Consider the following 22,382-nt stretch of genomic DNA (forward strand, 5'->3'; position numbering starts at 1 on the left):
GGAAGCAGGCTCGTTAGTGCGGCGCTGCTGTTGAAGACTCTCAGAGTACAGTCGTTTACACCTCTCCAGAAGAAAGCAGCGTCGTTAGTGCGCCGCTGCTGTTGAAGACTCCCAAAGTACAGTCGTTTCACCGCCCTTCTAGGCAGGCACGAAGATCCTCCACAGCCTCACTGTTCCACTTCTTTGGTATCCTCAGCACAAGCCTAGAGCGCTCCAATTTCGGCTCGCATGCAGCGATGAGGTGGACCATGCCGCGGGAAGGGTGGCCCTGCACTGCGCAGGGGATGGCGTGATATGCACCATCCATTGCAGTGTAACAACGATCCAAAGTATTCTCCACTGTGGTCGGGCATTTGAGAAACTGTCCGTATATGGGGAGTTCATGGATTCCATTGGCTTTTTTTGGAAACGTTTGCAATTAGAACCATTGATGGTTATGAAATGTCCACGAAACCTATCCTTAACATTTAAAAATGTTTTCTGGCATTGGCAACGTTTGCGATTCGGTATTGAGGTGCTTTCCGCTGTACGTGTGCACATGCACCCTGCTTAGCGCCGTTTCCGTAGTGTAGTGGTCATCACGTTCGCCTAACACGCGAAAGGTCCCCGGTTCGAAACCGGGCGGAAACAGCTTTCGCTCTTCACGCTTGCACTGAACTGTTTAGTCAAATTATCAGTAAAACAGACCAAATGAAATTGGACAAAACACACGCACAAAAAGAAAACAACGCTGCTACCGTATACCACTGCGTACTTAATACGTTCTACTTGACAGGGAAGACAACATACAGGCACTAGCGTCCCCACTCAAAGAGTCAATGTTTCCATAGATTTTCCTACTTCCATTGCTTTTGAACTTACAGTACTGAAGTCTTCAGGCTCTTTTATCGCCGCTGAATCGAACCCCGGTCTTCCGAGTGACAGGCGGAGATACTGTCTACTATACTAACGAGGACCGACTCATCCACAGTTTTGCATTGTGAGCGGGCTGCATGGGCCGTTTCAGCGGTTACCGAGAATACGCCGAGACTTACTGGGAAGCGTTTCCGCTGAAGGACAGTGACGCATTTTTGCTAATGTTCAGCTGATGATCGGCTACCAATTGAGGTCCTGTTGGCCAGGAAGCGAAAGGACAGCACAGCAGAACAGCAGTAGAACTCATCCTGGTCATTGGCCTGGCGCAAGTCGTCAACGGCTTGGTGGGCTTGAGGTTTGTAGTTGGTGATCTGTCTGAAGGAAGCAGGCTCGTTAGTGCGGAGCTGCTGTTGAAGACTCTCAGAGTACAGTCGTTTACACCTCTCCAGAAGAAAGCAGCGTCGTTAGTGCGCCGCTGCTGTTGAAGACTCCCAAAGTACAGTCGTTTCACCGCCCTTCTAGGCAGGCACGAAGATCCTCCACAGCCTCACTGTTCCACTTCTTTGGTATCCTCAGCACAAGCCTAGAGAGCTCCAATTTCGGCTCGCATGCAGCGATGAGGTGGACCATGCCGCGGGAAGGGTGGCCCTGCACTGCGCAGGGGATGGCGTGATATGCACCATCCATTGCAGTGTAACAACGATCCAAAGTATTCTCCTCTGTGGTCGGGCATTTGAGAAACTGTCCGTATATGGGGAGTTCATGGATTCCATTGGCTTTTTTTGGAAACGTTTGCAATTAGAACCATTGATGGTTATGAAATGTCCACGAAACCTATCCTTAACATTTAAAAATGTTTTCTGGCATTGGCAACGTTTGCGATTCGGTATTGAGGTGCTTTCCGCTGTACGTGTGCACATGCACCCTGCTTAGCGCCGTTTCCGTAGTGTAGTGGTCATCACGTTCGCCTAACACGCGAAAGGTCCCCGGTTCGAAACCGGGCGGAAACAGCTTTCGCTCTTCACGCTTGCACTGAACTGTTTAGTCAAATTATCAGTAAAACAGACCAAATGAAATTGGACAAAACACACGCACAAAAAGAAAACAACGCTGCTACCGTATACCACTGCGTACTTAATACGTTCTACTTGACAGGGAAGACAACATACAGGCACTAGCGTCCCCACTCAAAGAGTCAATGTTTCCATAGATTTTCCTACTTCCATTGCTTTTGAACTTACAGTACTGAAGTCTTCAGGCTCTTTTATCGCCGCTGAATGTTTCGTCCCGCAAGCCTTGCGATTCAGTGAGGAGGTGCATGAACGCGTGCACCTGCAGGGACAGGACCCCTGCGAGTTTCCGTAGTGTAGTGGTTATCACGTTCGCCTCACACGCGAAAGGTCCCCGGTTCGAAACCGGGCGGAAACAGCTTTCGCTCTTCACGCTTGCACTGAACTGTTTAGTCAAATTATCAGTAAAACAGACCAAATGAAATTGGACAAAACACACGCACAAAAAGAAAACAACGCTGCTACCGTATACCACTGCGTACTTAATACGTTCTACTTGACAGGGAAGACAACATACAGGCACTAGCGTCCCCACTCAAAGAGTCAATGTTTCCATAGATTTTCCTACTTCCATTGCTTTTGAACTTACAGTACTGAAGTCTTCAGGCTCTTTTATCGCCGCTGAATGTTTCGTCCCGCAAGCCTTGCGATTCAGTGAGGAGGTGCATGAACGCGTGCACCTGCAGGGACAGGACCCCTGCGAGTTTCCGTAGTGTAGTGGTTATCACGTTCGCCTCACACGCGAAAGGTCCCCGGTTCGAAACCGGGCGGAAACACACTTGTTTGCTTATTATTGGTGAGTGTGAAAATCAAACTGTTGTCAGCCAAACCATCAGACAACCCCACAATGTGTAGCACTGGGAACACGTTAGTAGAGTCCTGGTTCTTCTCGTCATCAGGGAAGCTAATCATTTGGGCACAAGGACATGTCTCATGCTGCCGTTTTGCAGTTTTGGTCAATCAATCATCAGTAGCTGGTAGAAAACAAAGCTCTCCCCGTCGGGGAATCGAACCCCGGTCTTCCGCGTGACAGGCGGAGATACTGTCCACTATACTAACGAGGACCGACTCGTCCACGGTTTTGCATTGTGAGCGGGCTGCATGGGCCGTTTCAGCGGTTACCGAGAATACGCCGAGACTTACTGGGAAGCGTTTCCGCTGAAGGACAGTGACGCATTTTTGCTAATGTTCAGCTGATGATCGGCTACCAATTGAGGTCCTGTTGGCCAGGAAGCGAAAGGACAGCACAGCAGAACAGCAGTAGAACTCATCCTGGTCATTGGCCTGGCGCAAGTCGTCAACGGCTTGGTGGGCTTGAGGTTTGTAGTTGGTGATCTGTCTGAAGGAAGCAGGCTCGTTAGTGCGGAGCTGCTGTTGAAGACTCTCAGAGTACAGTCGTTTACACCTCTCCAGAGGAAAGCAGCGTCGTTAGTGCGCCGCTGCTGTTGAAGACTCCCAAAGTACAGTCGTTTCACCGCCCTTCTAGGCAGGCACGAAGATCCTCCACAGCCTCACTGTTCCACTTCTTTGGTATCCTCAGCACAAGCCTAGAGAGCTCCAATTTCGACTCGCATGCAGCGATGAGGTGGACCATGCCGCGGGAAGGGTGGCCCTGCACTGCGCAGGGGATGGCGTGATATGCACCATCCATTGCAGTGTAACAACGATCCAAAGTATTCTCCACTGTGGTCGGGCATTTGAGAAACTGTCCGTATATGGGGAGTTCATGGATTCCATTGGCTTTTTTTGGAAACGTTTGCAATTAGAACCATTGATGGTTATGAAATGTCCACGAAACCTATCCTTAACATTTAAAAATGTTTTCTGGCATTGGCAACGTTTGCGATTCGGTATTGAGGTGCTTTCCGCTGTACGTGTGCACATGCACCCTGCTTAGCGCCGTTTCCGTAGTGTAGTGGTCATCACGTTCGTCTAACACGCGAAAGGTCCCCGGTTCGAAACCGGGCGGAAACAGCTTTCGCTCTTCACGCTTGCACTGAACTTTTTAGTCAAATTATCAGTAAAACAGACCAAATGAAATTGGACAAAACACACGCACAAAAAGAAAACAACGCTGCTACCGTATACCACTGCGTACTTAATACGTTCTACTTGACAGGGAAGACAACATACAGGCACTAGCGTCCCCACTCAAAGAGTCAATGTTTCCATAGATTTTCCTACTTCCATTGCTTTTGAACTTACAGTACTGAAGTCTTCAGGCTCTTTTATCGCCGCTGAATCGAACCCCGGTCTTCCGAGTGACAGGCGGAGATACTGTCTACTATACTAACGAGGACCGACTCATCCACAGTTTTGCATTGTGAGCGGGCTGCATGGGCCGTTTCAGCGGTTACCGAGAATACGCCGAGACTTACTGGAAGCGTTTCCGCTGAAGGACAGTGACGCATTTTTGCTAATGTTCAGCTGATGATCGGCTACCAATTGAGGTCCTGTTGGCCAGGAAGCGAAAGGACAGCACAGCAGAACAGCAGTAGAACTCATCCTGGTCATTGGCCTGGCGCAAGTCGTCAACGGCTTGGTGGGCTTGAGGTTTGTAGTTGGTGATCTGTCTGAAGGAAGCAGGCTCGTTAGTGCGGAGCTGCTGTTGAAGACTCTCAGAGTACAGTCGTTTACACCTCTCCAGAAGAAAGCAGCGTCGTTAGTGCGCCGCTGCTGTTGAAGACTCCCAAAGTACAGTCGTTTCACCGCCCTTCTAGGCAGGCACGAAGATCCTCCACAGCCTCACTGTTCCACTTCTTTGGTATCCTCAGCACAAGCCTAGAGAGCTCCAATTTCGGCTCGCATGCAGCGATGAGGTGGACCATGCCGCGGGAAGGGTGGCCCTGCACTGCGCAGGGGATGGCGTGATATGCACCATCCATTGCAGTGTAACAACGATCCAAAGTATTCTCCTCTGTGGTCGGGCATTTGAGAAACTGTCCGTATATGGGGAGTTCATGGATTCCATTGGCTTTTTTTGGAAACGTTTGCAATTAGAACCATTGATGGTTATGAAATGTCCACGAAACCTATCCTTAACATTTAAAAATGTTTTCTGGCATTGGCAACGTTTGCGATTCGGTATTGAGGTGCTTTCCGCTGTACGTGTGCACATGCACCCTGCTTAGCGCCGTTTCCGTAGTGTAGTGGTCATCACGTTCGCCTAACACGCGAAAGGTCCCCGGTTCGAAACCGGGCGGAAACAGCTTTCGCTCTTCACGCTTGCACTGAACTGTTTAGTCAAATTATCAGTAAAACAGACCAAATGAAATTGGACAAAACACACGCACAAAAAGAAAACAACGCTGCTACCGTATACCACTGCGTACTTAATACGTTCTACTTGACAGGGAAGACAACATACAGGCACTAGCGTCCCCACTCAAAGAGTCAATGTTTCCATAGATTTTCCTACTTCCATTGCTTTTGAACTTACAGTACTGAAGTCTTCAGGCTCTTTTATCGCCGCTGAATGTTTCGTCCCGCAAGCCTTGCGATTCAGTGAGGAGGTGCATGAACGCGTGCACCTGCAGGGACAGGACCCCTGCGAGTTTCCGTAGTGTAGTGGTTATCACGTTCGCCTCACACGCGAAAGGTCCCCGGTTCGAAACCGGGCGGAAACACACTTGTTTGCTTATTATTGGTGAGTGTGAAAATCAAACTGTTGTCAGCCAAACCATCAGACAACCCCACAATGTGTAGCACTGGGAACACGTTAGTAGAGTCCTGGTTCTTCTCGTCATCAGGGAAGCTAATCATTTGGGCACAAGGACATGCCGTTTTGCAGTTTTGGTCAATCAATCATCAGTAGCTGGTAGAAAACAAAGCTCTCCCCGTCGGGGAATCGAACCCCGGTCTTCCGCGTGACAGGCGGAGATACTGTCCACTATACTAACGAGGACCGACTCATCCACGGTTTTGCATTGTGAGCGGGCTGCATGGGCCGTTTCAGCGGTTACCGAGAATACGCCGAGACTTACTGGGAAGCGTTTCCGCTGAAGGACAGTGACGCATTTTTGCTAATGTTCAGCTGATGATCGGCTACCAATTGAGGTCCTGTTGGCCAGGAAGCGAAAGGACAGCACAGCAGAACAGCAGTAGAACTCATCCTGGTCATTGGCCTGGCGCAAGTCGTCAACGGCTTGGTGGGCTTGAGGTTTGTAGTTGGTGATCTGTCTGAAGGAAGCAGGCTCGTTAGTGCGGAGCTGCTGTTGAAGACTCTCAGAGTACAGTCGTTTACACCTCTCCAGAAGAAAGCAGCGTCGTTAGTGCGCCGCTGCTGTTGAAGACTCCCAAAGTACAGTCGTTTCACCGCCCTTCTAGGCAGGCACGAAGATCCTCCACAGCCTCACTGTTCCACTTCTTTGGTATCCTCAGCACAAGCCTAGAGAGCTCCAATTTCGGCTCGCATGCAGCGATGAGGTGGACCATGCCGCGGGAAGGGTGGCCCTGCACTGCGCAGGGGATGGCGTGATATGCACCATCCATTGCAGTGTAACAACGATCCAAAGTATTCTCCTCTGTGGTCGGGCATTTGAGAAACTGTCCGTATATGGGGAGTTCATGGATTCCATTGGCTTTTTTTGGAAACGTTTGCAATTAGAACCATTGATGGTTATGAAATGTCCACGAAACCTATCCTTAACATTTAAAAATGTTTTCTGGCATTGGCAACGTTTGCGATTCGGTATTGAGGTGCTTTCCGCTGTACGTGTGCACATGCACCCTGCTTAGCGCCGTTTCTGTAGTGTAGTGGTCATCACGTTCGCCTAACACGCGAAAGGTCCCCGGTTCGAAACCGGGCGGAAACAGCTTTCGCTCTTCACGCTTGCACTGAACTGTTTAGTCAAATTATCAGTAAAACAGACCAAATGAAATTGGACAAAACACACGCACAAAAAGAAAACAACGCTGCTACCGTATACCACTGCGTACTTAATACGTTCTACTTGACAGGGAAGACAACATACAGGCACTAGCGTCCCCACTCAAAGAGTCAATGTTTCCATAGATTTTCCTACTTCCATTGCTTTTGAACTTACAGTACTGAAGTCTTCAGGCTCTTTTGAGGAGGTGCATGAACACGTGCACCTGCAGGGAGAGGACCCCTGCGAGTTTCCGTAGTGTAGTGGTTATCACGTTCGCCTCACACGCGAAAGGTCCCCGGTTCGAAACCGGGCGGAAACACACTTGTTTGCTTATTATTGGTGAGTGTGAAAATCAAACTGTTGTCAGCCAAACCATCAGACAACCCCACAATGTGTAGCACTGGGAACACGTTAGTAGAGTCCTGGTTCTTCTCGTCATCAGGGAAGCTAATCATTTGGGCACAAGGACATGCCGTTTTGCAGTTTTGGTCAATCAATCATCAGTAGCTGGTAGAAAACAAAGCTCTCCCCGTCGGGGAATCGAACCCCGGTCTTCCGCGTGACAGGCGGAGATACTGTCCACTATACTAACGAGGACCGACTCATCCATGGTTTTGCATTGTGAGCGGGCTGCATGGGCCGTTTCAGCGTTTACCGAGAATACGCCGAGACTTACTGGGAAGCGTTTCCGCTGAAGGACAGTGACGCATTTTTGCTAATGTTCAGCTGATGATCGGCTACCAATTGAGGTCCTGTTGGCCAGGAAGCGAAAGGACAGCACAGCAGAACAGCAGTAGAACTCATCCTGGTCATTGGCCTGGCGCAAGTCGTCAACGGCTTGGTGGGCTTGAGGTTTGTAGTTGGTGATCTGTCTGAAGGAAGCAGGCTCGTTAGTGCGGCGCTGCTGTTGAAGACTCTCAGAGTACAGTCGTTTACACCTCTCCAGAAGAAAGCAGCGTCGTTAGTGCGCCGCTGCTGTTGAAGACTCCCAAAGTACAGTCGTTTCACCGCCCTTCTAGGCAGGCACGAAGATCCTCCACAGCCTCACTGTTCCACTTCTTTGGTATCCTCAGCACAAGCCTAGAGCGCTCCAATTTCGGCTCGCATGCAGCGATGAGGTGGACCATGCCGCGGGAAGGGTGGCCCTGCACTGCGCAGGGGATGGCGTGATATGCACCATCCATTGCAGTGTAACAACGATCCAAAGTATTCTCCTCTGTGGTCGGGCATTTGAGAAACTGTCCGTATATGGGGAGTTCATGGATTCCATTGGCTTTTTTTGGAAACGTTTGCAATTAGAACCATTGATGGTTATGAAATGTCCACGAAACCTATCCTTAACATTTAAAAATGTTTTCTGGCATTGGCAACGTTTGCGATTCGGTATTGAGGTGCTTTCCGCTGTACGTGTGCACATGCACCCTGCTTAGCGCCGTTTCCGTAGTGTAGTGGTCATCACGTTCGCCTAACACGCGAAAGGTCCCCGGTTCGAAACCGGGCGGAAACAGCTTTCGCTCTTCACGCTTGCACTGAACTGTTTAGTCAAATTATCAGTAAAACAGACCAAATGAAATTGGACAAAACACACGCACAAAAAGAAAACAACGCTGCTACCGTATACCACTGCGTACTTAATACGTTCTACTTGACAGGGAAGACAACATACAGGCACTAGCGTCCCCACTCAAAGAGTCAATGTTTCCATAGATTTTCCTACTTCCATTGCTTTTGAACTTACAGTACTGAAGTCTTCAGGCTCTTTTATCGCCGCTGAATCGAACCCCGGTCTTCCGAGTGACAGGCGGAGATACTGTCTACTATACTAACGAGGACCGACTCATCCACAGTTTTGCATTGTGAGCGGGCTGCATGGGCCGTTTCAGCGGTTACCGAGAATACGCCGAGACTTACTGGGAAGCGTTTCCGCTGAAGGACAGTGACGCATTTTTGCTAATGTTCAGCTGATGATCGGCTACCAATTGAGGTCCTGTTGGCCAGGAAGCGAAAGGACAGCACAGCAGAACAGCAGTAGAACTCATCCTGGTCATTGGCCTGGCGCAAGTCGTCAACGGCTTGGTGGGCTTGAGGTTTGTAGTTGGTGATCTGTCTGAAGGAAGCAGGCTCGTTAGTGCGGAGCTGCTGTTGAAGACTCTCAGAGTACAGTCGTTTACACCTCTCCAGAAGAAAGCAGCGTCGTTAGTGCGCCGCTGCTGTTGAAGACTCCCAAAGTACAGTCGTTTCACCGCCCTTCTAGGCAGGCACGAAGATCCTCCACAGCCTCACTGTTCCACTTCTTTGGTATCCTCAGCACAAGCCTAGAGAGCTCCAATTTCGGCTCGCATGCAGCGATGAGGTGGACCATGCCGCGGGAAGGGTGGCCCTGCACTGCGCAGGGGATGGCGTGATATGCACCATCCATTGCAGTGTAACAACGATCCAAAGTATTCTCCTCTGTGGTCGGGCATTTGAGAAACTGTCCGTATATGGGGAGTTCATGGATTCCATTGGCTTTTTTTGGAAACGTTTGCAATTAGAACCATTGATGGTTATGAAATGTCCACGAAACCTATCCTTAACATTTAAAAATGTTTTCTGGCATTGGCAACGTTTGCGATTCGGTATTGAGGTGCTTTCCGCTGTACGTGTGCACATGCACCCTGCTTAGCGCCGTTTCCGTAGTGTAGTGGTCATCACGTTCGCCTAACACGCGAAAGGTCCCCGGTTCGAAACCGGGCGGAAACAGCTTTCGCTCTTCACGCTTGCACTGAACTGTTTAGTCAAATTATCAGTAAAACAGACCAAATGAAATTGGACAAAACACACGCACAAAAAGAAAACAACGCTGCTACCGTATACCACTGCGTACTTAATACGTTCTACTTGACAGGGAAGACAACATACAGGCACTAGCGTCCCCACTCAAAGAGTCAATGTTTCCATAGATTTTCCTACTTCCATTGCTTTTGAACTTACAGTACTGAAGTCTTCAGGCTCTTTTATCGCCGCTGAATGTTTCGTCCCGCAAGCCTTGCGATTCAGTGAGGAGGTGCATGAACGCGTGCACCTGCAGGGACAGGACCCCTGCGAGTTTCCGTAGTGTAGTGGTTATCACGTTCGCCTCACACGCGAAAGGTCCCCGGTTCGAAACCGGGCGGAAACAGCTTTCGCTCTTCACGCTTGCACTGAACTGTTTAGTCAAATTATCAGTAAAACAGACCAAATGAAATTGGACAAAACACACGCACAAAAAGAAAACAACGCTGCTACCGTATACCACTGCGTACTTAATACGTTCTACTTGACAGGGAAGACAACATACAGGCACTAGCGTCCCCACTCAAAGAGTCAATGTTTCCATAGATTTTCCTACTTCCATTGCTTTTGAACTTACAGTACTGAAGTCTTCAGGCTCTTTTATCGCCGCTGAATGTTTCGTCCCGCAAGCCTTGCGATTCAGTGAGGAGGTGCATGAACGCGTGCACCTGCAGGGACAGGACCCCTGCGAGTTTCCGTAGTGTAGTGGTTATCACGTTCGCCTCACACGCGAAAGGTCCCCGGTTCGAAACCGGGCGGAAACACACTTGTTTGCTTATTATTGGTGAGTGTGAAAATCAAACTGTTGTCAGCCAAACCATCAGACAACCCCACAATGTGTAGCACTGGGAACACGTTAGTAGAGTCCTGGTTCTTCTCGTCATCAGGGAAGCTAATCATTTGGGCACAAGGACATGTCTCATGCTGCCGTTTTGCAGTTTTGGTCAATCAATCATCAGTAGCTGGTAGAAAACAAAGCTCTCCCCGTCGGGGAATCGAACCCCGGTCTTCCGCGTGACAGGCGGAGATACTGTCCACTATACTAACGAGGACCGACTCGTCCACGGTTTTGCATTGTGAGCGGGCTGCATGGGCCGTTTCAGCGGTTACCGAGAATACGCCGAGACTTACTGGGAAGCGTTTCCGCTGAAGGACAGTGACGCATTTTTGCTAATGTTCAGCTGATGATCGGCTACCAATTGAGGTCCTGTTGGCCAGGAAGCGAAAGGACAGCACAGCAGAACAGCAGTAGAACTCATCCTGGTCATTGGCCTGGCGCAAGTCGTCAACGGCTTGGTGGGCTTGAGGTTTGTAGTTGGTGATCTGTCTGAAGGAAGCAGGCTCGTTAGTGCGGAGCTGCTGTTGAAGACTCTCAGAGTACAGTCGTTTACACCTCTCCAGAGGAAAGCAGCGTCGTTAGTGCGCCGCTGCTGTTGAAGACTCCCAAAGTACAGTCGTTTCACCGCCCTTCTAGGCAGGCACGAAGATCCTCCACAGCCTCACTGTTCCACTTCTTTGGTATCCTCAGCACAAGCCTAGAGAGCTCCAATTTCGACTCGCATGCAGCGATGAGGTGGACCATGCCGCGGGAAGGGTGGCCCTGCACTGCGCAGGGGATGGCGTGATATGCACCATCCATTGCAGTGTAACAACGATCCAAAGTATTCTCCACTGTGGTCGGGCATTTGAGAAACTGTCCGTATATGGGGAGTTCATGGATTCCATTGGCTTTTTTTGGAAACGTTTGCAATTAGAACCATTGATGGTTATGAAATGTCCACGAAACCTATCCTTAACATTTAAAAATGTTTTCTGGCATTGGCAACGTTTGCGATTCGGTATTGAGGTGCTTTCCGCTGTACGTGTGCACATGCACCCTGCTTAGCGCCGTTTCCGTAGTGTAGTGGTCATCACGTTCGTCTAACACGCGAAAGGTCCCCGGTTCGAAACCGGGCGGAAACAGCTTTCGCTCTTCACGCTTGCACTGAACTTTTTAGTCAAATTATCAGTAAAACAGACCAAATGAAATTGGACAAAACACACGCACAAAAAGAAAACAACGCTGCTACCGTATACCACTGCGTACTTAATACGTTCTACTTGACAGGGAAGACAACATACAGGCACTAGCGTCCCCACTCAAAGAGTCAATGTTTCCATAGATTTTCCTACTTCCATTGCTTTTGAACTTACAGTACTGAAGTCTTCAGGCTCTTTTATCGCCGCTGAATCGAACCCCGGTCTTCCGAGTGACAGGCGGAGATACTGTCTACTATACTAACGAGGACCGACTCATCCACAGTTTTGCATTGTGAGCGGGCTGCATGGGCCGTTTCAGCGGTTACCGAGAATACGCCGAGACTTACTGGGAAGCGTTTCCGCTGAAGGACAGTGACGCATTTTTGCTAATGTTCAGCTGATGATCGGCTACCAATTGAGGTCCTGTTGGCCAGGAAGCGAAAGGACAGCACAGCAGAACAGCAGTAGAACTCATCCTGGTCATTGGCCTGGCGCAAGTCGTCAACGGCTTGGTGGGCTTGAGGTTTGTAGTTGGTGATCTGTCTGAAGGAAGCAGGCTCGTTAGTGCGGAGCTGCTGTTGAAGACTCTCAGAGTACAGTCGTTTACACCTCTCCAGAAGAAAGCAGCGTCGTTAGTGCGCCGCTGCTGTTGAAGACTCCCAAAGTACAGTCGTTTCACCGCCCTTCTAGGCAGGCACGAAGATCCTCCACAGCCTCACTGTTCCACTTCTTTGGTATCCTCAGCACAAGCCTAGAGAGCTCCAATTTCGGCTCGCATGCAGCGATGAGGTGGACCATGCCGCGGGAAGGGTGGCCCTGCACTGCGCAGGGGATGGCGTGATATGCACCATCCATTGCAGTGTAACAACGATCCAAAGTATTCTCCTCTGTGGTCGGGCATTTGAGAAACTGTCCGTATATGGGGAGTTCATGGATTCCATTGGCTTTTTTTGGAAACGTTTGCAATTAGAACCATTGATGGTTATGAAATGTCCACGAAACCTATCCTTAACATTTAAAAATGTTTTCTGGCATTGGCAACGTTTGCGATTCGGTATTGAGGTGCTTTCCGCTGTACGTGTGCACATGCACCCTGCTTAGCGCCGTTTCCGTAGTGTAGTGGTCATCACGTTCGCCTAACACGCGAAAGGTCCCCGGTTCGAAACCGGGCGGAAACAGCTTTCGCTCTTCACGCTTGCACTGAACTGTTTAGTCAAATTATCAGTAAAACAGACCAAATGAAATTGGACAAAACACACGCACAAAAAGAAAACAACGCTGCTACCGTATACCACTGCGTACTTAATACGTTCTACTTGACAGGGAAGACAACATACAGGCACTAGCGTCCCCACTCAAAGAGTCAATGTTTCCATAGATTTTCCTACTTCCATTGCTTTTGAACTTACAGTACTGAAGTCTTCAGGCTCTTTTATCGCCGCTGAATGTTTCGTCCCGCAAGCCTTGCGATTCAGTGAGGAGGTGCATGAACGCGTGCACCTGCAGGGACAGGACCCCTGCGAGTTTCCGTAGTGTAGTGGTTATCACGTTCGCCTCACACGCGAAAGGTCCCCGGTTCGAAACCGGGCGGAAACACACTTGTTTGCTTATTATTGGTGAGTGTGAAAATCAAACTGTTGTCAGCCAAACCATCAGACAACCCCACAATGTGTAGCACTGGGAACACGTTAGTAGAGTCCTGGTTCTTCTCGTCATCAGGGAAGCTAATCATTTGGGCACAAGGACATGTCTCATGCTGCCGTTTTGCAGTTTTGGTCAATCAATCATCAGTAGCTGGTAGAAAACAAAGCTCTCCCCGTCGGGGAATTGAACCCCGGTCTTCCGCGTGACAGGCGGAGATACTGTCCACTATACTAACGAGGACCGACTCGTCCACGGTTTTGCATTGTGAGCGGGCTGCATGGGCCGTTTCAGCGGTTACCGAGAATACGCCGAGACTTACTGGGAAGCGTTTCCGCTGAAGGACAGTGACGCATTTTTGCTAATGTTCAGCTGATGATCGGCTACCAATTGAGGTCCTGTTGGCCAGGAAGCGAAAGGACAGCACAGCAGAACAGCAGTAGAACTCATCCTGGTCATTGGCCTGGCGCAAGTCGTCAACGGCTTGGTGGGCTTGAGGTTTGTAGTTGGTGATCTGTCTGAAGGAAGCAGGCTCGTTAGTGCGGAGCTGCTGTTGAAGACTCTCAGAGTACAGTCGTTTACACCTCTCCAGAAGAAAGCAGCGTCGTTAGTGCGCCGCTGCTGTTGAAGACTCCCAAAGTACAGTCGTTTCACCGCCCTTCTAGGCAGGCACGAAGATCCTCCACAGCCTCACTGTTCCACTTCTTTGGTATCCTCAGCACAAGCCTAGAGAGCTCCAATTTCGGCTCGCATGCAGCGATGAGGTGGACCATGCCGCGGGAAGGGTGGCCCTGCACTGCGCAGGGGATGGCGTGATATGCACCATCCATTGCAGTGTAACAACGATCCAAAGTATTCTCCACTGTGGTCGGGCATTTGAGAAACTGTCCGTATATGGGGAGTTCATGGATTCCATTGGCTTTTTTTGGAAACGTTTGCAATTAGAACCATTGATGGTTATGAAATGTCCACGAAACCTATCCTTAACATTTAAAAATGTTTTCTGGCATTGGCAACGTTTGCGATTCGGTATTGAGGTGCTTTCCGCTGTACGTGTGCACATGCACCCTGCTTAGCGCCGTTTCCGTAGTGTAGTGGTCATCACGTTCGCCTAACACGCGAAAGGTCCCCGGTTCGAAACCGGGCGGAAACAGCTTTCGCTCTTCACGCTTGCACTGAACTGTTTAGTCAAATTATCAGTAAAACAGACCAAATGAAATTGGACAAAACACACGCACAAAAAGAAAACAACGCTGCTACCGTATACCACTGCGTACTTAATACGTTCTACTTGACAGGGAAGACAACATACAGGCACTAGCGTCCCCACTCAAAGAGTCAATGTTTCCATAGATTTTCCTACTTCCATTGCTTTTGAACTTACAGTACTGAAGTCTTCAGGCTCTTTTATCGCCGCTGAATCGAACCCCGGTCTTCCGAGTGACAGGCGGAGATACTGTCTACTATACTAACGAGGACCGACTCATCCACAGTTTTGCATTGTGAGCGGGCTGCATGGGCCGTTTCAGCGGTTACCGAGAATACGCCGAGACTTACTGGGAAGCGTTTCCGCTGAAGGACAGTGACGCATTTTTGCTAATGTTCAGCTGATGATCGGCTACCAATTGAGGTCCTGTTGGCCAGGAAGCGAAAGGACAGCACAGCAGAACAGCAGTAGAACTCATCCTGGTCATTGGCCTGGCGCAAGTCGTCAACGGCTTGGTGGGCTTGAGGTTTGTAGTTGGTGATCTGTCTGAAGGAAGCAGGCTCGTTAGTGCGGAGCTGCTGTTGAAGACTCTCAGAGTACAGTCGTTTACACCTCTCCAGAAGAAAGCAGCGTCGTTAGTGCGCCGCTGCTGTTGAAGACTCCCAAAGTACAGTCGTTTCACCGCCCTTCTAGGCAGGCACGAAGATCCTCCACAGCCTCACTGTTCCACTTCTTTGGTATCCACAGCACAAGCCTAGAGAGCTCCAATTTCGGCTCGCATGCAGCGATGAGGTGGACCATGCCGCGGGAAGGGTGGCCCTGCACTGCGCAGGGGATGGCGTGATATGCACCATCCATTGCAGTGTAACAACGATCCAAAGTATTCTCCTCTGTGGTCGGGCATTTGAGAAACTGTCCGTATATGGGGAGTTCATGGATTCCATTGGCTTTTTTTGGAAACGTTTGCAATTAGAACCATTGATGGTTATGAAATGTCCACGAAACCTATCCTTAACATTTAAAAATGTTTTCTGGCATTGGCAACGTTTGCGATTCGGTATTGAGGTGCTTTCCGCTGTACGTGTGCACATGCACCCTGCTTAGCGCCGTTTCCGTAGTGTAGTGGTCATCACGTTCGCCTAACACGCGAAAGGTCCCCGGTTCGAAACCGGGCGGAAACAGCTTTCGCTCTTCACGCTTGCACTGAACTGTTTAGTCAAATTATCAGTAAAACAGACCAAATGAAATTGGACAAAACACACGCACAAAAAGAAAACAACGCTGCTACCGTATACCACTGCGTACTTAATACGTTCTACTTGACAGGGAAGACAACATACAGGCACTAGCGTCCCCACTCAAAGAGTCAATGTTTCCATAGATTTTCCTACTTCCATTGCTTTTGAACTTACAGTACTGAAGTCTTCAGGCTCTTTTATCGCCGCTGAATGTTTCGTCCCGCAAGCCTTGCGATTCAGTGAGGAGGTGCATGAACGCGTGCACCTGCAGGGACAGGACCCCTGCGAGTTTCCGTAGTGTAGTGGTTATCACGTTCGCCTCACACGCGAAAGGTCCCCGGTTCGAAACCGGGCGGAAACACACTTGTTTGCTTATTATTGGTGAGTGTGAAAATCAAACTGTTGTCAGCCAAACCATCAGACAACCCCACAATGTGTAGCACTGGGAACACGTTAGTAGAGTCCTGGTTCTTCTCGTCATCAGGGAAGCTAATCATTTGGGCACAAGGACATGTCTCATGCTGCCGTTTTGCAGTTTTGGTCAATCAATCATCAGTAGCTGGTAGAAAACAAAGCTCTCCCCGTCGGGGAATTGAACCCCGGTCTTCCGCGTGACAGGCGGAGATACTGTCCACTATACTAACGAGGACCGACTCGTCCACGGTTTTGCATTGTGAGCGGGCTGCATGGGCCGTTTCAGCGGTTACCGAGAATACGCCGAGACTTACTGGGAAGCGTTTCCGCTGAAGGACAGTGACGCATTTTTGCTAATGTTCAGCTGATGATCGGCTACCAATTGAGGTCCTGTTGGCCAGGAAGCGAAAGGACAGCACAGCAGAACAGCAGTAGAACTCATCCTGGTCATTGGCCTGGCGCAAGTCGTCAACGGCTTGGTGGGCTTGAGGTTTGTAGTTGGTGATCTGTCTGAAGGAAGCAGGCTCGTTAGTGCGGAGCTGCTGTTGAAGACTCTCAGAGTACAGTCGTTTACACCTCTCCAGAAGAAAGCAGCGTCGTTAGTGCGCCGCTGCTGTTGAAGACTCCCAAAGTACAGTCGTTTCACCGCCCTTCTAGGCAGGCACGAAGATCCTCCACAGCCTCACTGTTCCACTTCTTTGGTATCCTCAGCACAAGCCTAGAGAGCTCCAATTTCGGCTCGCATGCAGCGATGAGGTGGACCATGCCGCGGGAAGGGTGGCCCTGCACTGCGCAGGGGATGGCGTGATATGCACCATCCATTGCAGTGTAACAACGATCCAAAGTATTCTCCTCTGTGGTCGGGCATTTGAGAAACTGTCCGTATATGGGGAGTTCATGGATTCCATTGGCTTTTTTTGGAAACGTTTGCAATTAGAACCATTGATGGTTATGAAATGTCCACGAAACCTATCCTTAACATTTAAAAATGTTTTCTGGCATTGGCAACGTTTGCGATTCGGTATTGAGGTGCTTTCCGCTGTACGTGTGCACATGCACCCTGCTTAGCGCCGTTTCCGTAGTGTAGTGGTCATCACGTTCGCCTAACACGCGAAAGGTCCCCGGTTCGAAACCGGGCGGAAACAGCTTTCGCTCTTCACGCTTGCACTGAACTGTTTAGTCAAATTATCAGTAAAACAGACCAAATGAAATTGGACAAAACACACGCACAAAAAGAAAACAACGCTGCTACCGTATACCACTGCGTACTTAATACGTTCTACTTGACAGGGAAGACAACATACAGGCACTAGCGTCCCCACTCAAAGAGTCAATGTTTCCATAGATTTTCCTACTTCCATTGCTTTTGAACTTACAGTACTGAAGTCTTCAGGCTCTTTTATCGCCGCTGAATGTTTCGTCCCGCAAGCCTTGCGATTCAGTGAGGAGGTGCATGAACGCGTGCACCTGCAGGGACAGGACCCCTGCGAGTTTCCGTAGTGTAGTGGTTATCACGTTCGCCTCACACGCGAAAGGTCCCCGGTTCGAAACCGGGCGGAAACACACTTGTTTGCTTATTATTGGTGAGTGTGAAAATCAAACTGTTGTCAGCCAAACCATCAGACAACCCCACAATGTGTAGCACTGGGAACACGTTAGTAGAGTCCTGGTTCTTCTCGTCATCAGGGAAGCTAATCATTTGGGCACAAGGACATGCCGTTTTGCAGTTTTGGTCAATCAATCATCAGTAGCTGGTAGAAAACAAAGCTCTCCCCGTCGGGGAATCGAACCCCGGTCTTCCGCGTGACAGGCGGAGATACTGTCCACTATACTAACGAGGACCGACTCGTCCACGGTTTTGCATTGTGAGCGGGCTGCATGGGCCGTTTCAGCGGTTACCGAGAATACGCCGAGACTTACTGGGAAGCGTTTCCGCTGAAGGACAGTGACGCATTTTTGCTAATGTTCAGCTGATGATCGGCTACCAATTGAGGTCCTGTTGGCCAGGAAGCGAAAGGACAGCACAGCAGAACAGCAGTAGAACTCATCCTGGTCATTGGCCTGGCGCAAGTCGTCAACGGCTTGGTGGGCTTGAGGTTTGTAGTTGGTGATCTGTCTGAAGGAAGCAGGCTCGTTAGTGCGGAGCTGCTGTTGAAGACTCTCAGAGTACAGTCGTTTACACCTCTCCAGAAGAAAGCAGCGTCGTTAGTGCGCCGCTGCTGTTGAAGACTCCCAAAGTACAGTCGTTTCACCGCCCTTCTAGGCAGGCACGAAGATCCTCCACAGCCTCACTGTTCCACTTCTTTGGTATCCTCAGCACAAGCCTAGAGAGCTCCAATTTCGGCTCGCATGCAGCGATGAGGTGGACCATGCCGCGGGAAGGGTGGCCCTGCACTGCGCAGGGGATGGCGTGATATGCACCATCCATTGCAGTGTAACAACGATCCAAAGTATTCTCCTCTGTGGTCGGGCATTTGAGAAACTGTCCGTATATGGGGAGTTCATGGATTCCATTGGCTTTTTTTGGAAACGTTTGCAATTAGAACCATTGATGGTTATGAAATGTCCACGAAACCTATCCTTAACATTTAAAAATGTTTTCTGGCATTGGCAACGTTTGCGATTCGGTATTGAGGTGCTTTCCGCTGTACGTGTGCACATGCACCCTGCTTAGCGCCGTTTCCGTAGTGTAGTGGTCATCACGTTCGCCTAACACGCGAAAGGTCCCCGGTTCGAAACCGGGCGGAAACAGCTTTCGCTCTTCACGCTTGCACTGAACTGTTTAGTCAAATTATCAGTAAAACAGACCAAATGAAATTGGACAAAACACACGCACAAAAAGAAAACAACGCTGCTACCGTATACCACTGCGTACTTAATACGTTCTACTTGACAGGGAAGACAACATACAGGCACTAGCGTCCCCACTCAAAGAGTCAATGTTTCCATAGATTTTCCTACTTCCATTGCTTTTGAACTTACAGTACTGAAGTCTTCAGGCTCTTTTATCGCCGCTGAATGTTTCGTCCCGCAAGCCTTGCGATTCAGTGAGGAGGTGCATGAACGCGTGCACCTGCAGGGACAGGACCCCTGCGAGTTTCCGTAGTGTAGTGGTTATCACGTTCGCCTCACACGCGAAAGGTCCCCGGTTCGAAACCGGGCGGAAACACACTTGTTTGCTTATTATTGGTGAGTGTGAAAATCAAACTGTTGTCAGCCAAACCATCAGACAACCCCACAATGTGTAGCACTGGGAACACGTTAGTAGAGTCCTGGTTCTTCTCGTCATCAGGGAAGCTAATCATTTGGGCACAAGGACATGCCGTTTTGCAGTTTTGGTCAATCAATCATCAGTAGCTGGTAGAAAACAAAGCTCTCCCCGTCGGGGAATCGAACCCCGGTCTTCCGCGTGACAGGCGGAGATACTGTCCACTATACTAACGAGGACCGACTCGTCCACGGTTTTGCATTGTGAGCGGGCTGCATGGGCCGTTTCAGCGGTTACCGAGAATACGCCGAGACTTACTGGGAAGCGTTTCCGCTGAAGGACAGTGACGCATTTTTGCTAATGTTCAGCTGATGATCGGCTACCAATTGAGGTCCTGTTGGCCAGGAAGCGAAAGGACAGCACAGCAGAACAGCAGTAGAACTCATCCTGGTCATTGGCCTGGCGCAAGTCGTCAACGGCTTGGTGGGCTTGAGGTTTGTAGTTGGTGATCTGTCTGAAGGAAGCAGGCTCGTTAGTGCGGAGCTGCTGTTGAAGACTCTCAGAGTACAGTCGTTTACACCTCTCCAGAAGAAAGCAGCGTCGTTAGTGCGCCGCTGCTGTTGAAGACTCCCAAAGTACAGTCGTTTCACCGCCCTTCTAGGCAGGCACGAAGATCCTCCACAGCCTCACTGTTCCACTTCTTTGGTATCCTCAGCACAAGCCTAGAGAGCTCCAATTTCGGCTCGCATGCAGCGATGAGGTGGACCATGCCGCGGGAAGGGTGGCCCTGCACTGCGCAGGGGATGGCGTGATATGCACCATCCATTGCAGTGTAACAACGATCCAAAGTATTCTCCTCTGTGGTCGGGCATTTGAGAAACTGTCCGTATATGGGGAGTTCATGGATTCCATTGGCTTTTTTTGGAAACGTTTGCAATTAGAACCATTGATGGTTATGAAATGTCCACGAAACCTATCCTTAACATTTAAAAATGTTTTCTGGCATTGGCAACGTTTGCGATTCGGTATTGAGGTGCTTTCCGCTGTACGTGTGCACATGCACCCTGCTTAGCGCCGTTTCCGTAGTGTAGTGGTCATCACGTTCGCCTAACACGCGAAAGGTCCCCGGTTCGAAACCGGGCGGAAACAGCTTTCGCTCTTCACGCTTGCACTGAACTGTTTAGTCAAATTATCAGTAAAACAGACCAAATGAAATTGGACAAAACACACGCACAAAAAGAAAACAACGCTGCTACCGTATACCACTGCGTACTTAATACGTTCTACTTGACAGGGAAGACAACATACAGGCACTAGCGTCCCCACTCAAAGAGTCAATGTTTCCATAGATTTTCCTACTTCCATTGCTTTTGAACTTACAGTACTGAAGTCTTCAGGCTCTTTTGAGGAGGTGCATGAACACGTGCACCTGCAGGGAGAGGACCCCTGCGAGTTTCCGTAGTGTAGTGGTTATCACGTTCGCCTCACACGCGAAAGGTCCCCGGTTCGAAACCGGGCGGAAACACACTTGTTTGCTTATTATTGGTGAGTGTGAAAATCAAACTGTTGTCAGCCAAACCATCAGACAACCCCACAATGTGTAGCACTGGGAACACGTTAGTAGAGTCCTGGTTCTTCTCGTCATCAGGGAAGCTAATCATTTGGGCACAAGGACATGCCGTTTTGCAGTTTTGGTCAATCAATCATCAGTAGCTGGTAGAAAACAAAGCTCTCCCCGTCGGGGAATCGAACCCCGGTCTTCCGCGTGACAGGCGGAGATACTGTCCACTATACTAACGAGGACCGACTGATCCATGGTTTTGCATTGTGAGCGGGCTGCATGGGCCGTTTCAGCGTTTACCGAGAATACGCCGAGACTTACTGGGAAGCGTTTCCGCTGAAGGACAGTGACGCATTTTTGCTAATGTTCAGCTGATGATCGGCTACCAATTGAGGTCCTGTTGGCCAGGAAGCGAAAGGACAGCACAGCAGAACAGCAGTAGAACTCATCCTGGTCATTGGCCTGGCGCAAGTCGTCAACGGCTTGGTGGGCTTGAGGTTTGTAGTTGGTGATCTGTCTGAAGGAAGCAGGCTCGTTAGTGCGGCGCTGCTGTTGAAGACTCTCAGAGTACAGTCGTTTACACCTCTCCAGAAGAAAGCAGCGTCGTTAGTGCGCCGCTGCTGTTGAAGACTCCCAAAGTACAGTCGTTTCACCGCCCTTCTAGGCAGGCACGAAGATCCTCCACAGCCTCACTGTTCCACTTCTTTGGTATCCTCAGCACAAGCCTAGAGCGCTCCAATTTCGGCTCGCATGCAGCGATGAGGTGGACCATGCCGCGGGAAGGGTGGCCCTGCACTGCGCAGGGGATGGCGTGATATGCACCATCCATTGCAGTGTAACAACGATCCAAAGTATTCTCCACTGTGGTCGGGCATTTGAGAAACTGTCCGTATATGGGGAGTTCATGGATTCCATTGGCTTTTTTTGGAAACGTTTGCAATTAGAACCATTGATGGTTATGAAATGTCCACGAAACCTATCCTTAACATTTAAAAATGTTTTCTGGCATTGGCAACGTTTGCGATTCGGTATTGAGGTGCTTTCCGCTGTACGTGTGCACATGCACCCTGCTTAGCGCCGTTTCCGTAGTGTAGTGGTCATCACGTTCGCCTAACACGCGAAAGGTCCCCGGTTCGAAACCGGGCGGAAACAGCTTTCGCTCTTCACGCTTGCACTGAACTGTTTAGTCAAATTATCAGTAAAACAGACCAAATGAAATTGGACAAAACACACGCACAAAAAGAAAACAACGCTGCTACCGTATACCACTGCGTACTTAATACGTTCTACTTGACAGGGAAGACAACATACAGGCACTAGCGTCCCCACTCAAAGAGTCAATGTTTCCATAGATTTTCCTACTTCCATTGCTTTTGAACTTACAGTACTGAAGTCTTCAGGCTCTTTTATCGCCGCTGAATGTTTCGTCCCGCAAGCCTTGCGATTCAGTGAGGAGGTGCATGAACGCGTGCACCTGCAGGGAC

At 49.7% G+C, this 22,382-nt stretch overlaps 22 non-coding genes across 22 annotated transcripts; 15 read left to right on the forward strand and 7 right to left on the reverse strand.

Moving 5' to 3' along the window:
* The first annotated feature begins 2,210 nt into the window (after positions 1 to 2,210).
* On the forward strand, positions 2,211 to 2,283 carry trnav-cac (transfer RNA valine (anticodon CAC)). Its single transcript has one exon. It is a non-coding gene; the product is annotated as a tRNA-Val (tRNA).
* Positions 2,284 to 2,628: 345 nt separating this feature from the next.
* On the forward strand, positions 2,629 to 2,701 carry trnav-cac (transfer RNA valine (anticodon CAC)). Its single transcript has one exon. It is a non-coding gene; the product is annotated as a tRNA-Val (tRNA).
* Positions 2,702 to 2,917: 216 nt separating this feature from the next.
* Positions 2,918 to 2,989, reverse strand: trnad-guc (transfer RNA aspartic acid (anticodon GUC)). The gene has a single exon. It is a non-coding gene; the product is annotated as a tRNA-Asp (tRNA).
* A 2,489-nt stretch (positions 2,990 to 5,478) lies between these two features.
* trnav-cac (transfer RNA valine (anticodon CAC)) lies at positions 5,479 to 5,551 on the forward strand. Its single transcript has one exon. It is a non-coding gene; the product is annotated as a tRNA-Val (tRNA).
* Positions 5,552 to 5,757: 206 nt separating this feature from the next.
* Positions 5,758 to 5,829, reverse strand: trnad-guc (transfer RNA aspartic acid (anticodon GUC)). The gene has a single exon. It is a non-coding gene; the product is annotated as a tRNA-Asp (tRNA).
* Positions 5,830 to 7,042: 1,213 nt separating this feature from the next.
* Positions 7,043 to 7,115, forward strand: trnav-cac (transfer RNA valine (anticodon CAC)). The gene has a single exon. It is a non-coding gene; the product is annotated as a tRNA-Val (tRNA).
* Positions 7,116 to 7,321: 206 nt separating this feature from the next.
* On the reverse strand, positions 7,322 to 7,393 carry trnad-guc (transfer RNA aspartic acid (anticodon GUC)). Its single transcript has one exon. It is a non-coding gene; the product is annotated as a tRNA-Asp (tRNA).
* Positions 7,394 to 9,883: 2,490 nt separating this feature from the next.
* Positions 9,884 to 9,956, forward strand: trnav-cac (transfer RNA valine (anticodon CAC)). The gene has a single exon. It is a non-coding gene; the product is annotated as a tRNA-Val (tRNA).
* A 345-nt stretch (positions 9,957 to 10,301) lies between these two features.
* Positions 10,302 to 10,374, forward strand: trnav-cac (transfer RNA valine (anticodon CAC)). Its single transcript has one exon. It is a non-coding gene; the product is annotated as a tRNA-Val (tRNA).
* Positions 10,375 to 10,590: 216 nt separating this feature from the next.
* On the reverse strand, positions 10,591 to 10,662 carry trnad-guc (transfer RNA aspartic acid (anticodon GUC)). Its single transcript has one exon. It is a non-coding gene; the product is annotated as a tRNA-Asp (tRNA).
* Positions 10,663 to 13,152: 2,490 nt separating this feature from the next.
* Positions 13,153 to 13,225, forward strand: trnav-cac (transfer RNA valine (anticodon CAC)). Its single transcript has one exon. It is a non-coding gene; the product is annotated as a tRNA-Val (tRNA).
* Positions 13,226 to 16,003: 2,778 nt separating this feature from the next.
* trnav-cac (transfer RNA valine (anticodon CAC)) lies at positions 16,004 to 16,076 on the forward strand. The gene has a single exon. It is a non-coding gene; the product is annotated as a tRNA-Val (tRNA).
* A 1,125-nt stretch (positions 16,077 to 17,201) lies between these two features.
* trnav-aac (transfer RNA valine (anticodon AAC)) lies at positions 17,202 to 17,274 on the forward strand. Its single transcript has one exon. It is a non-coding gene; the product is annotated as a tRNA-Val (tRNA).
* A 345-nt stretch (positions 17,275 to 17,619) lies between these two features.
* On the forward strand, positions 17,620 to 17,692 carry trnav-cac (transfer RNA valine (anticodon CAC)). The gene has a single exon. It is a non-coding gene; the product is annotated as a tRNA-Val (tRNA).
* Positions 17,693 to 17,898: 206 nt separating this feature from the next.
* trnad-guc (transfer RNA aspartic acid (anticodon GUC)) lies at positions 17,899 to 17,970 on the reverse strand. The gene has a single exon. It is a non-coding gene; the product is annotated as a tRNA-Asp (tRNA).
* An 837-nt stretch (positions 17,971 to 18,807) lies between these two features.
* trnav-aac (transfer RNA valine (anticodon AAC)) lies at positions 18,808 to 18,880 on the forward strand. The gene has a single exon. It is a non-coding gene; the product is annotated as a tRNA-Val (tRNA).
* A 345-nt stretch (positions 18,881 to 19,225) lies between these two features.
* Positions 19,226 to 19,298, forward strand: trnav-cac (transfer RNA valine (anticodon CAC)). The gene has a single exon. It is a non-coding gene; the product is annotated as a tRNA-Val (tRNA).
* A 206-nt stretch (positions 19,299 to 19,504) lies between these two features.
* On the reverse strand, positions 19,505 to 19,576 carry trnad-guc (transfer RNA aspartic acid (anticodon GUC)). Its single transcript has one exon. It is a non-coding gene; the product is annotated as a tRNA-Asp (tRNA).
* Positions 19,577 to 20,413: 837 nt separating this feature from the next.
* trnav-aac (transfer RNA valine (anticodon AAC)) lies at positions 20,414 to 20,486 on the forward strand. The gene has a single exon. It is a non-coding gene; the product is annotated as a tRNA-Val (tRNA).
* A 303-nt stretch (positions 20,487 to 20,789) lies between these two features.
* On the forward strand, positions 20,790 to 20,862 carry trnav-cac (transfer RNA valine (anticodon CAC)). The gene has a single exon. It is a non-coding gene; the product is annotated as a tRNA-Val (tRNA).
* Positions 20,863 to 21,068: 206 nt separating this feature from the next.
* trnad-guc (transfer RNA aspartic acid (anticodon GUC)) lies at positions 21,069 to 21,140 on the reverse strand. The gene has a single exon. It is a non-coding gene; the product is annotated as a tRNA-Asp (tRNA).
* An 837-nt stretch (positions 21,141 to 21,977) lies between these two features.
* Positions 21,978 to 22,050, forward strand: trnav-aac (transfer RNA valine (anticodon AAC)). Its single transcript has one exon. It is a non-coding gene; the product is annotated as a tRNA-Val (tRNA).
* The last annotated feature ends 332 nt before the right edge of the window (positions 22,051 to 22,382 follow it).

Source organism: Pagrus major, chromosome 22 (genome assembly GCF_040436345.1).
Source record: "Pagrus major chromosome 22, Pma_NU_1.0".
NCBI lineage: Eukaryota > Metazoa > Chordata > Actinopteri > Spariformes > Sparidae > Pagrus > Pagrus major.